General features: G+C 38.2%; 1 protein-coding gene across 2 annotated transcripts in view; it reads right to left on the bottom strand.

Moving 5' to 3' along the window:
- Positions 1-16841, bottom strand: part of LOC106093090 (protein trapped in endoderm-1) — a 340633-nt gene that overhangs the window by 252753 nt on the left and 71039 nt on the right. The window contains exon 1 of one of the 2 annotated variants that reach the window (XM_059367919.1): positions 757-909. The exons of the other annotated variant lie outside the window; for it this stretch is intronic. The gene's annotated coding sequence lies outside the window, so the exon portion shown is untranslated. Of the gene's footprint in view, positions 1-756; positions 910-16841 lie in introns of those variants that run through there. 2 annotated transcript variants of the gene reach the window in all.

The following is a 16841-nucleotide window of genomic DNA, read 5'->3' as shown; positions in this document are numbered from 1 at the left end:
CGGATAAATATTCAGTGCATATGATGCTCGATATGAGAAGGGAAGTTATTGGCGCCCTAAAATAGCCAATGGCCAACGTCTTTCCGCGGCGATCGGTACTTGAACCGGAACCACTTCCACATAATGTGGCTACAACCACAAGAATTTGTGTAAAATTTCAAGAAGTAAGCTTTATTCGTTCTAAGGTTAGCATGCTTTTGGACAGGCGATTCGGATTAAAGGCCTATATCTCACTAAAAAAATTATTCTATTTGACGAGGTGTCTGTAAACTGGACTCGGCTTTAAGAATGAGGTCCCTTATCACTGAGTTTGAACTTAAATCAGTCAGCACGAATTGATGTTCCTGTTCCTTAACGGAATGTTCGTGAGCACACTTGTAATTTGTCTATCTTTTTATACGTCAAAAACAACTGCAATATTGCATTGTTTGACCATATCTTTGAAGGCGTTTTTCTTAAGACCCCGGGCCGTTCCGGAAAAAAAAATGTTCACAGTTGGATTTAGCACACTAAACTACCCAAAATACATATATATAAATTTCAAGGGAATCGGTGAGGGAGTTGTAAGCTGCATTTTTCGCCCAAGTTTCTTTGGATGGGGAAAGGCGCTTGGAGCCCACGAGCCCCAAAAACCTTTCATATATATACTACCACATAAAAATTTCGTAAAATGCGCGAAATTGTCATGATAACCATTTAGCAAATCACACAATTATATTTTTCTCTGCACAAAACGATAAACCATGTTACAAATACCTTTAACAGTAATATTATTTTCTTCCGAAGCCTTTTCTTCCTACAATTTGCGAATTTCTATATGCACCACGAATTTCCATATGCCTTAACTTCACGACCTATGTAAAGGATCCAAAAGTCGAGTTTCGATTAAAAGCCTTTTTTTGTAAAAAGTCGAAGTTGGCTTTTAGAGGATGAAGAAAACACCTGTGTGAAGTTACCAACGATAACTCGCAAGATGGCTGTAATACAGGGTGACACTAACGCAAAAAATAGATATTTTAGCCGTTGAATAGAGCGGGCGTTTTTATTTCGCTCCTCAAAGAAAAAAAATGTATATCCGTATCTCGGAATAGGTACTACCTATTACGAAAAAATTTTAAAGCTTTTTGGAGAAGGCTAGAAATGGACTCCAAAGACCCAACATCTGCGGTGGTGGCGTCAGACCGTAGCGTGTTGTCCTCCCCTCCTAGAGGTGTAGGTGCCTTGGCACCTGTAGTCGAGAGTAATGCTTCAAGCGCACAACTAGTCGACAGACTAATTAATGAGAAAGAAACGGATAAACCAGAGGGATGCACAGTTCGTCCCCAGCCTTTAAGTACAGGTGGTGTTTCTGACTCGGATTCAGACAGCGACTGTGTCAATGCAACAGTCATCGTATCAAAATCGAGATATGAGGGCGTCCGGATGACTGCAGAAGGAAGCGATGGCTTTGCTTAGCTCACAAGCAGACCGAGAAAGCGATCCGGGCAAGAAGAAGGAGACAGAGAAGTATGTACCGGCAGCGTATTCGGGCGAAAGTGCAGGATGCTGGAAGGAATAGAACTAACATTCCAAGCACTTCTACAGAAGCTGGAAAAAGAATCATATCTCCCAAAGAGCATAACACTGCTAAAATACTGAAGATGAAAAAGAGCTCCCCGCTTTCAAGTACCCTGGGAAAACCAAGCCAGCCATCCCGCAATGGAGACTCCAGATAGTGTCCTGCGGACGTAAACAAAGTTGGAACAGGAACGAAGGAAGCGCGCACGACCCCTGACTCTTCATGGCGGAATGTATTGATACCGTCAAACAGCTCGTTTGCAACATTGCGCAACATTGTGGAACAGCGAAACGGTCCATAGGATGGCGAAAATCCTTTGGGGGGATAAAGATTGTGAGAAGATGGGGTTATTACTGAAAGGAAGTAAGAAGGAGGTCAGTATAGCTATTGGTATCATAACGGGACTCATAGGACTACGATCTCACTTATGTATGTATAATCGGTGCGGCAAGTGATAGCATGTGTAGGGCATGCGGGGAAGATGATGAGACGTTGGAGCATTTCCGATGTCATTGCCTGGCACTTACATAGGTGGAGACACAATACCAGACATAAAATAACTTAGGGGAGTGGTATTGAAAACAGTTAAGGATTTTGTATGTAGCACGGAATTCCTTACTTAATTTTTTTTAAGAAGTCATTTTATAGGTTTTAGAGCGCATAACAAGCCGATTACTGGCTTAGGTGTATGTCCATAGTCCATATGTCCTATTTTCAACCCAACCTAACCACCATAAAGTTTACTTGAAAGATGTTTATAACGTTTGCAGAAAATGCAGTTTTTTTAGTGAGATCATATAGATTTTTGATTAGAAGGAGTTAGGAAATGTCAATTTAATTGCTGACCATAATATATATGATCAATACAATAACAATATAAACACTGTCAAAAATATCCCTGTTGGCAAACACAAATCACTTGACTTGTAGGTGTAAACGGGGTTTGGAGATTAAACCCTTTTTACACTGCTCTTTAAATGCGGATTAAATGGGTCGACTAAAACCCCGTTTACACTACTCAGTAAAACCGGATTTAAAGCCTTCTTGGCAAATTTTATAAAGGAAAAACAGATGTTTGAGCCATAAAACTGGGTTTATTATTCTGTATAAACCCCGTTTACACGGCTCATTAAATCCGGATTTAATGGCTCGATCATCTGTTATTCCTTTATAAAATCAGCTGGCGAGTGCCTTTAATCCGGATTTAATGAGCAGTGTAAACGGGGTTTAAACGTGGTTTAATACAGTGACCAAAGAAAATAAACGTGTGCATTTTTGGAATGATGATATTAATTAATTTTGTGTTCACGAAATTTGTTACAGAACATTTACATCTGGCTGTGCTGACACTTATCTAGAAAGTACTTTGCTTTTCATGTTGAAGTCAATGTTTTGTTTTTTTTCAAACCATTCATAGATTCACTTCAAGAGTCAAATTTTAAATTGTTTTTTTTTTCTCTTTTATTATAGGTGTTTTACTCATTTTGTTTTTACTCATCTTTAATCGATCATGATTTTTCTTAACAGGTAGATTTAAGTTTGTTCACTGTGGAAAGTTTTCACAAAACATTGTTTCCCTTATAGATAGGTATTATTATTATGATGAGTAAAAATCCTCAAAAAAGCGTTTTTCGCAATAAAAAGATTCATATGCAACTCTTCCATCATATGTTTTACCAACAGCTTTATTTTGGTAAATTGTGTTGTTTGCTTCGTGTTATCACAAAAAATAAGAGTGCAGAAGTTAAATATGCTAACAATTGTTATTTATTTAAAAGACAATGTACGAAAATGCGACGAAAATTCCTTTTTTTCATATTGGCCCAATTTGATAAACGTTTCGTCCACGCTTTTAATTAATGCAAAATTTTTACTAAGTGAAGAACTTAGTACCGCAAATGAAAATGTTTTTTTAATTTTTTATATATGGATTTTTACCGTGGTAACTGAACTTAATACCCACCTTAATTGAAATAATTTTACCATGGCGAAACAATTAAACGTGGTCTCACTTGTACAATAACCACAAGCCATATGGTACAACCCACCATCTTGCCTGATCGATGTTTAGCCAATACACAAAGAAATTTATGTGCGTGTGTGTAAACGTTTGCTTACATGAGCAGAAAACATGCGAGAAAGAAGATAACAACAAAGAGAATGGAAATAAAAATCTGACATCATAATACAGTCATATGATATAAATTTTTTTGAGGTTAGGATTTTCATGCATTAGTATTTGACAGATCACGTGGGATTTCAGACATGGTGTCAAAGAGAAAGATGCTCAGTATGCTTTGACATTTCATCATGAATAGACTTACTAACGAGCAACGCTTGCAAATCATTGAATTTTATTACCAAAATCAGTGTTCGGTTCGAAATGTGTTCAAATTTTGACAAATTTTGTTCAGCGATGAGGCTCATTTCTGGTTGAATGGCTACGTAAATAAGCAAAATTGCCGCATTTGGAGTGAAGAGCAACCAGAAGCCGTTCAAGAACTGCCCATGCATCCCGAAAAATGCACTGTTTGGTGTGGTTTGTACGCTGGTGGAATCATTGGACCGTATTTTTTCAAAGATGCTGTTGGACGCAACATTACGGTGAATGAACACATTTCGAACCGAACACTGATTTTGGTAATAAAATTCAATGATTTGCAAGCGTTGCTCGTTAGTAAGTCTATTCATGATGAAATGTCAAAGCATACTGAGCATCTTTCTCTTTGACACCATGTCTGAAATCCCACGTGATCTGTCAAATACTAATGCATGAAAATCCTAACCTCAAAAAAATCACCCTTTATATATATATATATATATATATACATATATATATATATGATATATATATATATATATATATATATATGTATATATATATATATATATATATATATATATATATATATATATATATATATATATATATATATATATATATATATATATATAGAAATGCATTGACATAACCTAACCAGATTTTTTGGATTGCTTTGTGTTATAGGTGACAATAAAGGCATTGGATATGGATATTGGTTTCGTTGCAAGAAGTCAAGTGTATATATAAAGCCTAGATCGTTTAGATTTAAATTCAATGAATTATATATTTACTTTTTACGGCATGAAATTTACAACATAAATTTCACGGTTAATTTTTTGAAAACTACAAAAATCTCAATGATAACTTAATACTTATGAAAAATTTTTCATAACTAATGGGGGAATATCCTACTGAACAAAATAAGCAAGTTATTTTGCTTCAAAATCTATTATCTATTAAAATTTTGCTTAAAGCGAACATAGCACCAACCTTAACTTACGATCTTGCGTAAATTTATGATAAAACGATATTTCAGTTTGGAATGAAAAATGGCATGTACACATTGTACGCATTGGACATTTATTTCGACTTCATTGAATAAATATCCTATGTTTTCTCATTTTTAATACCATATAATAATTTTATTTGTACATAAAATCATTTTGTTTTAATAAATGCAAAAATTTTTCATCCTAGTGTGGCAGATTGCTCAAACAAATATATCGTTTTTTGTCACCGTGTGTTTGCCAGCGGAAATTTGACTAGAGCTGCGTGCTGTGCTTAAAGTAGAAATTGGTTTAAAGTTTTATGTCACCCTGTAAAGTTATCATCAATGTTACCAACAACCGTATTTGTGCTGCCCTCCAGTTTCTTAATAAAAATCCGGAAAGCTACAGCTACACCCAAACTACCAACTACGACTCCTAAACCACTAAAAGTTGCCCCGAATAAGAAAGCGATTTTTGCAGCCAAATTCGCTGCTGAAACTTTCACTGATGACATGTTATTTTATATAAAATCAAAGATTGACATTGATGTCGAATTGAGTGTTTACAAATTTAAGTACCATGAAGTCGTTATAAAACCTGATTTTTGGTCCGCTAAGGCATTTATCCGAGAATGTATCTTTAAGGATACGCCTCGATCTGATGTTGTTTACCTCCCAACTAATTCTAACTCTGAAATTATGCAAAACTGAATTTATCATTTGCTGCTGATTACATATCTCTAGTATATCAAAATGTTAGAGGGTTAAATACAAAACTCTCGTCTCTTTACTCAGATAACTTTATTTTCGATTATCATATCATCGCTTTTACTGAAACTTGGCTTCAGAATAAGGTATACGATTCTGAAATATTACATTCCAAATATCAAATATATTGGAGTGATCGGAACGATAAAATGAAAAAATCTGGCGGTGGTGTGCTAATAGCGGTCTCCACTGAATTACCTTCTGAAGAAATAATAGTGGAATCTTCCTTGGATATTGAATTTGTAGCCGTAAAAATATTTTTGAAAAATGTTTCAATATTTATTTTCTGTTCTTACGTCCCACGTAACACGTATCTGCAATCCAATCAGCATTTCAGTCGTCTCAACCAAGAGACGCATTGATTGCCCTTGGTGATTTTAATCTTCCTCAAATTAACTGGATTCATTCGTCCGAGTCAAATGATTTAACACCCGTGTTACCAAATGGCATTTCTTATGAATGCATCGGCATATTGTTAAATTTTGGTCTTTTTCAAATTAATTATATAAGCAATTCATTTTCTAAATTACTCGATCTTGTTTACGTTAATCAACCATCTGGGCTATGTTTAAGTTCTAATGATCCGGTTGTAAGTCCTGAGGACAGACATCATCCGACACTCAAATTACTTATACCCTATCCCACTTCTAAAGTTAAAAGAGATGTAGCAATTGAAAAAGTGTACTGTTTTGCTAAAACTGATTACATCAAACTGAACTCCCTACTCTCATCTGTTCATTGGAATGAAATTTTCAGATCTAAAGATATCAATGAAATGATTTCAACTTTTTATACTGTGCTACTTGACTTTATTTCTCAATTTGTCCCTAAAACTACTTTTTGCAACGCATCTGGTCCTCCATGGAATACAACCAATCTCTCTAGGCTGAAGAACAAGAAGAATAAATTATATAAAAGGTTTAAACGCTCAGGGTCAACGTCTGACTTTTCGATGTATTCATTAACAAGATGCGAATATAATAAAGAAAACAAATTGGCGTATGGTAGTTATTTGAATAAAATTAGAAATCAATTGAAATCAAATCCTAAATCCATCTACAAATTTGTGAATTCAAAGCGCCGTTGTAATAATTTACCGAACTTTCTTAGATATAAAGCTAAAGAAGCGGATTACGATTCAGGCATTGCCGGCATCTTTGCTGACTTTTTTAGCACTACTTACTCAGATAATTATTATGATTTATGTGGAACATATCCATACACAATCAACAATTCAGCTTTTATAGACTTGTCTGAGATTGGCGAAAACGTAGTACTTGAAAATTTAAGGTCACTGAAGATAATTTTTAATCCCGGACCAGATGGAATTCCATCGAACATTTTAAAGCATTGCGCTCTCGAACTTTCGTATCCCCTTTGTACACTTTTCAACAGTTTATTAAAGCATGGATATCTGCCGGAATTGTGGAAGCAATCTTATATAAGACCGTTATTTAAAGCCGGAAATCTTGGCTTACTTGTTTGGTCAACGATGGTTTTAGGGAACGCTACCAAACGGATACTATATATACCGATTTTAGTAAAGCATTTGATAAAGTCAACCACAACCTTCTGTTAAGAAAAATAGATCTTATTGGTTTCAGTCCATTTTTACTAAAGTGGATCAGATCATATCTGACTGGACGTACTCAAAGAGTTAAATTTGGTATTGCGGTGTCCAAATCAATTGTTGTATCTTCAGATATTCCACAGGGTAGTCACCTTGACCCTGTGTTGTTTTGTTTGTTCATAAACGATCTCCCTTTTACTTTAAAGCACTCGAATATTTTGATGTATGCAGATGATGTAAAGATCTTAAGATCAACGAGAGACTCTGATGAACAGTGTTATCTTCAGTATGACCTTGATACTCTTTACGAATGGTGCAACCAGAACTTTATGGAACTTAATATTTCCAAATGCAAGCACATACCATTTTCAAGAATAACCTCTCTTAAAACTAGCTACTTTTTGGGTTCCAATCAACTTGAAGTAGTCTATAGCTTTAAAGACCTTGGATTTCTTCTAGATCAACGCTTAAACTTCCGACAACGCATTTCAATGGTCGTAAACAAAGCACGTAGTGCTCTTGGCTTCATGAAACGCTGGAGTAAAGAACTTAATGATTTCTCTGTGACGAAAAACTTATATACGTCGCTAGTTAGAAGTAATCTCGAGTACGGCTCAGTGGTCTGGGATCCGTACTACAATATTCATTCTGATTTGATAGAATCAGTTCAAAAACAATTTATACTATTTTGTCTCCGTCGAAATGGGTGGGACAGAAGTTCATTACCTTCGTATGAGTACCGATTAAATCTTATAAAGCTTCCTACATTAAAAAGTCGTAGAACCATGCTAAACATTACGTTTTTGACTAAATTAATTCATGGTCAAATAGATTCCTGCTCTCTTTTGAGTCGAATTTTCTTTAACGTTCCTATCAGACCTACCACATATTTTGATCCTTTGAAAATTTCTTATTATAAAACCAACTATGATCCTTTTCGGCACCTGTGTTATCGATTTAATCAACTGAAAGGTATAATAGATCTATCTGAGAATCGAGAAAGTTTAAAAAGGAAAATTATATTATTTTTAAATTCTTAGGTTAATACATTTGTAAATATATTGTTATTAGTCTGTAAGGGTATTTATTATCTATAAACTTAAAAAGAAGATAGTTCTACGAAAAACAATATGGGAAATGTGTGGTACACCAAATTACTTTTTGAACGAAGTCCATTTATGGCTTCCAGACAAGATTTAGTGTCCCTATTTTAAGGGGTAAGGCTGGTACTACGTTCTTTTTTGTGGAAAAAAATCCGAAAATCGTTCTTTCGGTAGTTTGATATGGTTGCCATATTTATTTTTTTGGGTTTCTTTGGCCAAAATGTTGCCATTTACATATAAAAATTAAAATGGGTTCAAACAATTTATCAGCTGCTTACGAGCACGCCAAACCCACCCCTTCCTAATTAATAAATAATGAAACACAAAACAATTTAAAAATAGACAAATTCAGCATTTATTTGTAAAAATAATTAGATTTTGTAGTATTTTCACTGTTATAAGTTAAATAAGCGCAACTTTCCAAAAGCCTTTGTCAGCATCTTCCATTTTTATCCAAATATTGTTGTAATTGCAGACCAAAAGCACAACACATTCTTGCACAAACTTTTTATTTTGTACAGACTGATTGAGTTGCTTGTTGTGGAAGAAATATTTAATTTTCTATCGAGTGTATTTACATTTTAAAAATACTTGCTTATTTATGCATCCACAAACACTTTATTTTCTTCCACCCAGGTAAATACATGTGAGCAACATCACTAACACAAACAAAGCCTTAGTTACAATTAGAAGTTTGGCGATCGCGTTTATTTTGTGAACATGACTTGTTGCACAGCCACTGAGGTTGTGCTCTGAAAAAACAAGTTATGACGAAACGAACACATTCGGCAAATTAATCCGTTTGTTTTTTTGGAGTTTCAACGCGAAAACCGAATATACATAGTACCGACCTGTAGTTCGCAAAAAAACTATTTTTTTGCATACCCCCTAATTTTGACCCCAGGAACCCGAAAATGAAGTCCGTTGTTATTGTTATCTATTTATATATAAATGAATTTGTGTTTGTTTGTTTTTTTTGTTTGTTTGTATGTTTGTTTGTTTGTGGGTTTGTAAATTTGTTTGTTCCGTATAGACTCAAAAACGACTAAACCGATATCTTTGAAATTTCCACAGATTGTGTGGAGTGGTCCGGAAGGAGCAATAGGCTATATAATTTTTTGATATCGTATTGGGGGCGGACCCTCTCCCTTACCCCAAAAGTACCAGGCAAAAATAAAAGTGGACCGATTGAGACAATATGGGACTTAAATTAAAGGTATTCAAGAATAGAGTACAAATTCCATATTAAAAATTGGGTCCAAGTAATTGGGGGGGCCGCCCCGACCCCCTGAATAATTTGGCCTAAATAAATCTAAATGATGACTATTTAATAGGTAGTCGTATAGTATGATGGCTGTCTATGAATAGTCCACTCTAAGCGAGTAGCACTAACATTTAAATTAGCGTCATCTGGCAGTCTTCAACTAAAATTGTTTGATCCAATTAAAAACATCCCACCATGAACAGGGAGAGGACAGAGTGGTACAAATTAATCATCAGCATGTATCTTTGTTATGACAACCTATCGGTTTTTTCAATAAAGAACAAGTAAGAGCGTGCTAAGTTCGGTCGGGCCGAATCTTATATACCCTCCACCATGGCTCGCATTTGTCGAGTTCTATGCGCGGTATCTCTTTTTAGGCAAACAAATAATATTGAATAAGAACTGTTATGCTGTTGGAGCTATATCTAGTAATAGTCCGATTCGGACCATAAATGAATGCTGAACATTGTAGAAGTCATTGTATAATGTTTTAGTTCATTCGGATAAGAATTGCGCCTATGGGCTCAAGAAACCAAGTCGGGAGATAGGATTATCAAGCTATTGATCGATTCAGACCATATTAGACACGTATGTTGAAGGTCATGAGAGAAGCCGTTGTACAAAATTTCTGCCAAATCGGATGTGAATTACGCCCTCTAGAGGCTCAAGAAGTCAAGATCCCAGATCGGTTTATATGGCAGCTATATCAGCACTGTTATTATAAGTCATAACAGAACCCCTCATGCAAAATTTCAGCCAAAACAGATGAAAATTGCGAGCTCTATTGGCTCAAGAAGTTAAGATCCAAGATCGGTTTATATGACAGATATACCAGATTATGAACTGATTTGATCATACTTAACACAGTTGTTGGAAGTGATACCAAAGCACTACGTGCAAAATTTCAGTCAAATCGGACGGGAGTTGCGCCCTCTAGAGGCTCAAGAAGTCAAAACCAAAGATCTAATAGGAAGTATTTATGTAAAATTTCAAGCGGCTAGCTTTACTCCTTCGAAAGTTAGGGTGCTTTCCACAGACAGACGGACGGACATGGCTAGAACGACTTAAAAGGACATGTCTCAGACGCATTATTCGAGGTGTTACAAACAGAATGACGAAATTAGTATACCCAAATCGTATGGTGGAGGGTATCAAAATAAAATATAGGAAGGATCCAAAAGCAAAAAATTTGGTATAAAATTCTGGGGTGGGATGCCTGGCAGAGTCGCCCACCCCCAAAACCCGGCAAACGGATTTATAGACCAACCACTACAATATGGGACTCAAATTATAGGTATTTGAGAGTAGAAAACGAATCTGATAACCAATTGCGGAACTAAGTGTTTCGTGGGTCACCACTTTACTTTACTTTAATTGGCTATGACATAATATTTCTTCCACTAGCCGAACGTAGAATAGCGTTCCAAGCGCCTCGATCTTCTGCGCTCATTCTAAAATCTCTGACACCAAGTTTCGAGGTGTCTCCCACAACTTGATCTTTCCATCGGGCTTTTGGTATCCCCGGTTTGCGTGAACCACCGTGTTTGCCTTCAAAAGACTTCTTTGCTGGAGCTTTTTCATCCATTCTGACAACATGACCTAGCCAACGCTGCCGTTGTATTTTGATGCGTGTAACTATGCTATCGTCGTCATACAGCTCATACAGCTAGTGGTTCATACGTCGCCTATATTCTCCGTTAACGCAAACTGGTCCATATATTTTATGAAGAATCTTTCTCTCAAATACTCCAAGCACTGCCTCATCTGTGTCTTGTAAAGTGTAGTCTTCGTCTGTCGAGAGGTGGCCTTGTTTCTAAACTGCTCACTAAGTCCAAAGTAGCATATGTTTGCTAGTATTATTCTTCGCTTTATCTCAAAACTGGTGTCATTCGTTTCGGTTATGGCGGTGCCGAGGTAGATAAAGTTACTGACTATATCAAAGTTGTGGTTCCCAACTTTCTCCATGTTCTTTATCTGCTCGGTTGTGCAAGGCTTTTTGGGAGTGGAAACCATCCATTTCGTCTTAATAGAGCACGAAATTGACTTTCACTTTTGGGACCAAGTGTCTGGGGACCCACCACACCCTAAGAAGGACTTTTACTAACCATTGCAATGTGGGGTTTAAAGAAGAGGTACTTGAGTGTAGATAGGAAATTTGGAATACATTTTCAACTACAATTACGCAGAAATGTTCAAATTTAGAGTACTTCTCCTCAACATAGCATATTCGGGCGCAGCAGAACGGGCCGGGCTCAGCTAGTCTTATATATATAATTCAATTTGTGTTTGTTTGTTTGTTCCGTATAGACTCAAAAACGGCTAAACCGATTACCTTGAAATTTTCACAGATTGTGTAGGTTGGTCTGGAAGGAAACATAGGCTATATAATTTTTTGATATCGAGAGGGGGCGGACCCTCCCCCTTACCCCAAAAGTACTACCCAAAAATAAAGTGGACCGATTGGGACAATATGGGATTCAAATGAAACTTAGTCATGCGTAGAGTACGAATTTCATACCTGGGGGCCGTTCCAGCCCCAAAGCCTCTTTAAATAGGTTTATTTGACGATCATGACAATATGGGACTCAAATGAAAGGTATTCGAGAGTAGATTACGAACATGGTCAGGAAGAAGGAATAGGCTTTATAATTTATTGATAACGGAAGGGGGCGGACCCTCCACCGTTACCCCAAAAACACCACCAAAAATCAAAAGTGGACCGATAAGGACAATATGGGTATCAAAAATGAAAAGGGAGTAGATAACGAATTTGGAATACAAATTCATGTCGAAGTATAGGGGGTCACCCCACCTCCACAAAAACGCCCGAAATGGGCACATTAGCCAATCACGGATGTATGGGTCTCGGTTTGTTTGTTCCGTATAGACTGAAAAACGGCAGACCCGTTTTTTTTCGAAATTTTCGCATATTGTGCAGATTGGTCTGGAAGGAAACATTGACATTATAATTTTTCGGTATCGGAACGGGGACGAACCCTCCCCCTTATGCCAAAAACACGACCCAAAATCAACCCGATAGGGGCAATATAGGTATCAAATAAAAGGTATTGGAGAGTAGAATACGAATATGGTATACAAATTTGAGTCTAAGTACCCATCGGGCCGTCCCAAACCCCAAAACTCCCCCAAACAGATTTATTGGACGTTCATTTCAATATGGGGCTCAAATGAGAGGTATTCGGGAGTGGATTTCGAATCTGGCATACAAAATCCCATCGAAGTATAGGGGGTCACGCCACCCCTCAAAAACGCTAATAGACCCATTATGACTGAATGATAATTGGCTGAACCGATTTTCCTAAAATTTGGATTTGAATGCGTTCAGCGTCATAGACTACAATGGCACGAATTCGATATTCGCATTCAGGGCGAAGTGTCCCCACCCTAAAAAGACATTACAGAGTTAAAGAAGGCGCAGCGGAGCGGGCCCGGTTCGGCTAGTTTTAAATAAAATAGAGATTTGCCTACCAAAGGTGACCAAATTTGGCGGCATACGGCCGGGTTTGAAATTTTCTCCTTCTCGATGTTTCCAACAGTGAGAAATAGCAAAAGTATTTTAAATAAAATTAACCGAATTTTCGACAAAATTTGACAATATTTGCGCTCCCAAGAGGTTCAAGGATGTGTAGAATGATGGCTAGAGGGACTTTAAATATCGTGACGATCAAGAATATATATTCTTTGTGCGGTCTAGATCAATACTTAAAGCCGTAACAAACAGAATGACGAACGGGAGGGTTAAAGAATGCAATACTTTGAATTTTATATAAAAAAAGGAGCGAGAGCGGGAGCGGAAAAATGTACTTGACTAGGATCCCTGGTTGAAACCATCCATTTCGTCGTATCTCCATTTACTGCCAGACCCATTTTCACTGACTCTCTTTTGATTCTTCCAAAGGCTGCAGATACTACTTCCTGTGACTGGCTTATGATATCGATGTCCTCCGCATAAGCGTGTGGCTTGTGTTCCTATGCGAGTTATGTGCCACATCTATTAACATCTGCAACTTGTATAATCTTCTTTAAAATATCACACGATAAGCTGTCTCTTTGTCTGAAACCTCGTTTGATATTAAATGGTTCGAGAGTTTTTCCTATTTTTACCGAGAAATGTGTATGAGCAAGTGTCATCTTGCAGAGTCTTAATAATGATGCAGGGATACCAAAGCCAGACATGGCTTAAAATGCCTTTGAAAGTATAGGGGTATCGAAAGCGGCTTTGTAGTCAATAAACAGATGGTAGGTATTGATTTGTCCTTCTCGGATCTTTTCCAGGATTTGGCACAGTGTGAATATCTGGTCTAGGGTGGATTTACCAGGTCTAAAGCCGCCTTGATAGGGCCCAATTATCTCATTAACTTTAGGTTTTAATCTTTGACACAGTACGCTCGAGAGTATCTTGTATGCGATGGGGAGGAGACTTATTCCTCTGCAGTTGGCACATTCCGTCTTGCCTCCTTCCAATCATCGGGAGTGCGTTCTTTTAGTCAGATTTCACAGACAAACTGATGCATATGCCTTATCACCGTACGCCTTATCGTCTTGTCTCCTTTCTTGCGTACGGGACATAGTATGCTGAGGTTCCAATCATCGGGAATGCGTTCTTCTAGTCAGATTTCACAGACAAGCTGATGCATACGTCTTATAACCGTGTCGCCTCCTGTTTTAAATCGTTAAGCGGGTATCCCGTCGGCTCCTACTGCCTTGTTGTTCTTCAGTCGGGTTATTGCTACTTGGACCTTATTCCGACTAGGAGGTAAACATTCCATACCATCATCAGAGATTGGTTCTGTGGTATCCTCTTCGCCGCCAACGTCGGACACTTGGAGTGGGGTAAAATGTTCTTTCTATATCCTCAGCACATTATCTGTGTCAGCTACCAGATTTCCTTCTTTGTCTCTGCAGGAGGATGTGCCTTCACCAAAGCCATCGGTTTGATGTTTAATTCTTTGGTAGAATTTCCGGACTTCATTCTCACTCCTGTACATCTCATTTCGCACACACTCATGTCTTTCCATTTCTTTTTTTCTGCGGAATAGACGTTTCTCCTCTTTCCTTTTCTCCCGATACCTATCCTTCATCTGGAGAGATATCGGGAGATTGCGTTGTTACTGATTGCAGGGTTGCTCTGTATGACAGATTCTTGGCTTCGACACTCTTGGTTGTAACATGGGTTTCTTGGGGGAGGCATCCGGTACGCAAGTACGAATTTCGCGACTCGTACTTTCCTCGCCATAATCAAATGGGTGCGAACCTTTGCTGTAGTAAGGTAATGGTCCGAATATATTCGCTCCATGGATCCATCGTACATATATTTTTGGGTTGAAATCTGGTGCTGTTAGCCACGATGTTTTTTGCCGCGGCGAAATCTACTAGCTTTACCCATTATCGGACGTTATATCGTCGAAGATAACTTGCCGAATTCGCATTAAAATCTACCAGAACGATTTTAATATCATGGGCGGGGCAGCGGTCAAATTCTCCATCTAGGCGCTCGCACAAAATATCCTTGGTCTGCTTATACTTGTCTTCCGCTGGGGCATGGGCACAAATAAGGCTCATGTTGGCGAATTTGGCTTTTATGTGGATTGTGGAAGTGTTTCAGTCTCCGACTAACCACAAATCTACAGCCAAATTCATGCCTCGTGTTATGTCGGTTATAGTATAGTTGGTCACGGTTTGGTGCTGCGCGAATATATCCGCCAGTGCGTATACTACACCATCTGCATAAATAGTGCGGACATTCCAGGTACAGATTCGAAAAACATGGTCCTTTTTTCGTTTGCGTGGATCGTCAAAGTTAGTGGGGTTCGTTTTTACTATTCCTTTGTTTCTCAGAGTGATTCTTATAGGGGGCGGATTACTGCCCCAGCGCCCCAACCGCATGGGGTTTGTGAGATCGCACATGTACCCTTCGATGTGGGGAGCCGCTTGCTTCAAGATTTGACGCTCGCCACCAGCCGCCCCTAACCTGGGAACAGACGCTGATGTTGCCCATTGGTTTTTTGAAAGCGCCAATAATCCGCCTTTTAATCTCGAGTATCATTGGCACTCAGTATTTATCAAACAGTCAGTGCCACCTGACCCCCTCATTGAGACTCTCTCGAAATCGCTGACTGCTCGCAGGCGCATTTGCAGTTACTCCACATAAAAACGAAGCTTTCGACTATCCGCAACCAGTGGACGCGCCCGGTATGCTATGCTTCCCGTGATAACGATGGACACCACGCAAGTCGGAGCTCAAAGTTCAAGCCTGTTCAATGTCCAATGGGGCTCGGCTCTGCAATAGATTGCCACTGGTGCTTTAATCGAGCTGTTGGATCAGTTGAGGGGAGTATGCCGTTGCCATTTGTTGTGTTTGCAGCTTTCCAACGTCCAGCTTCCGCGCAGTATCAGATCGTTCTTTTCTCGCTATATTGAAACGGGCGCGAACCCTTGCTGCAACAAAGTATTGATCCGATATTCTACAATATTATTGGACAAACCAACTGTTCGCGACGATTCTCCCACAACTCATTGCGCAACGGATTGCTTTATAATAGTCCAGAAGATATTTTTATAAATCAACTGGGTTAGCTTTTCACGATTGTTTTTATTTATGGTGGATTTAGGACATGTATTGAATTATGTTATTCGGTGTTTTGTTTTGAGTGGACAACTTCCACAACACCAAACAGAATTCTCGCTAGGTTTGTTATGTCCTCACTCTACAGTTTAATTTAGATAGATGATGAAATTACATATGTCACAACTAAGACAAAGAATACAATAATAAAATAAGAGATGCCGTATTGTGACAAAACAATTCGTGGGTAGAGCTGGCAATAGATCCAAATACATAATACTCTTCTCCCTTCCGTCTAGGGCGAATATATATTAATGGGGTTCTACAAATTCTTGAGCCACCCTAGTTGCTGCACTCTCTGGCGTTGTCCGCAATTCGCAAGCTGGTGTTCCCCTACCCCTGTCGGTGATTTGGTAGGTTGATGGGATGACGTTCATGGGCTACGATTACTTCCGTCAGTCTATCCCGGAACTTGATCCTCGCCCAGGCTTCCAAGCAACATCATTCCTTTTGGTCTCTTAACATCTCCACCTCCCTTCCGAATTTGATTTATATGCCGCTTGAACTCCTTACGGTCGTGCTCAATTTTATAATGTAAATCGCCCAATCGTTCAAGTATTCGACCTCTTATCCATATTTCAGCATGAGCGCTGTGCGCCATAAAATACACATACTCGCCTG

This window comes from Stomoxys calcitrans, chromosome 4, assembly GCF_963082655.1.
Source record: "Stomoxys calcitrans chromosome 4, idStoCalc2.1, whole genome shotgun sequence".
Taxonomy (NCBI): Eukaryota; Metazoa; Arthropoda; class Insecta; order Diptera; family Muscidae; genus Stomoxys; species Stomoxys calcitrans.
The sequence above is the reverse complement of the archived record's forward strand: the minus strand, read 5'-3'. Positions and strand labels throughout refer to the sequence as shown.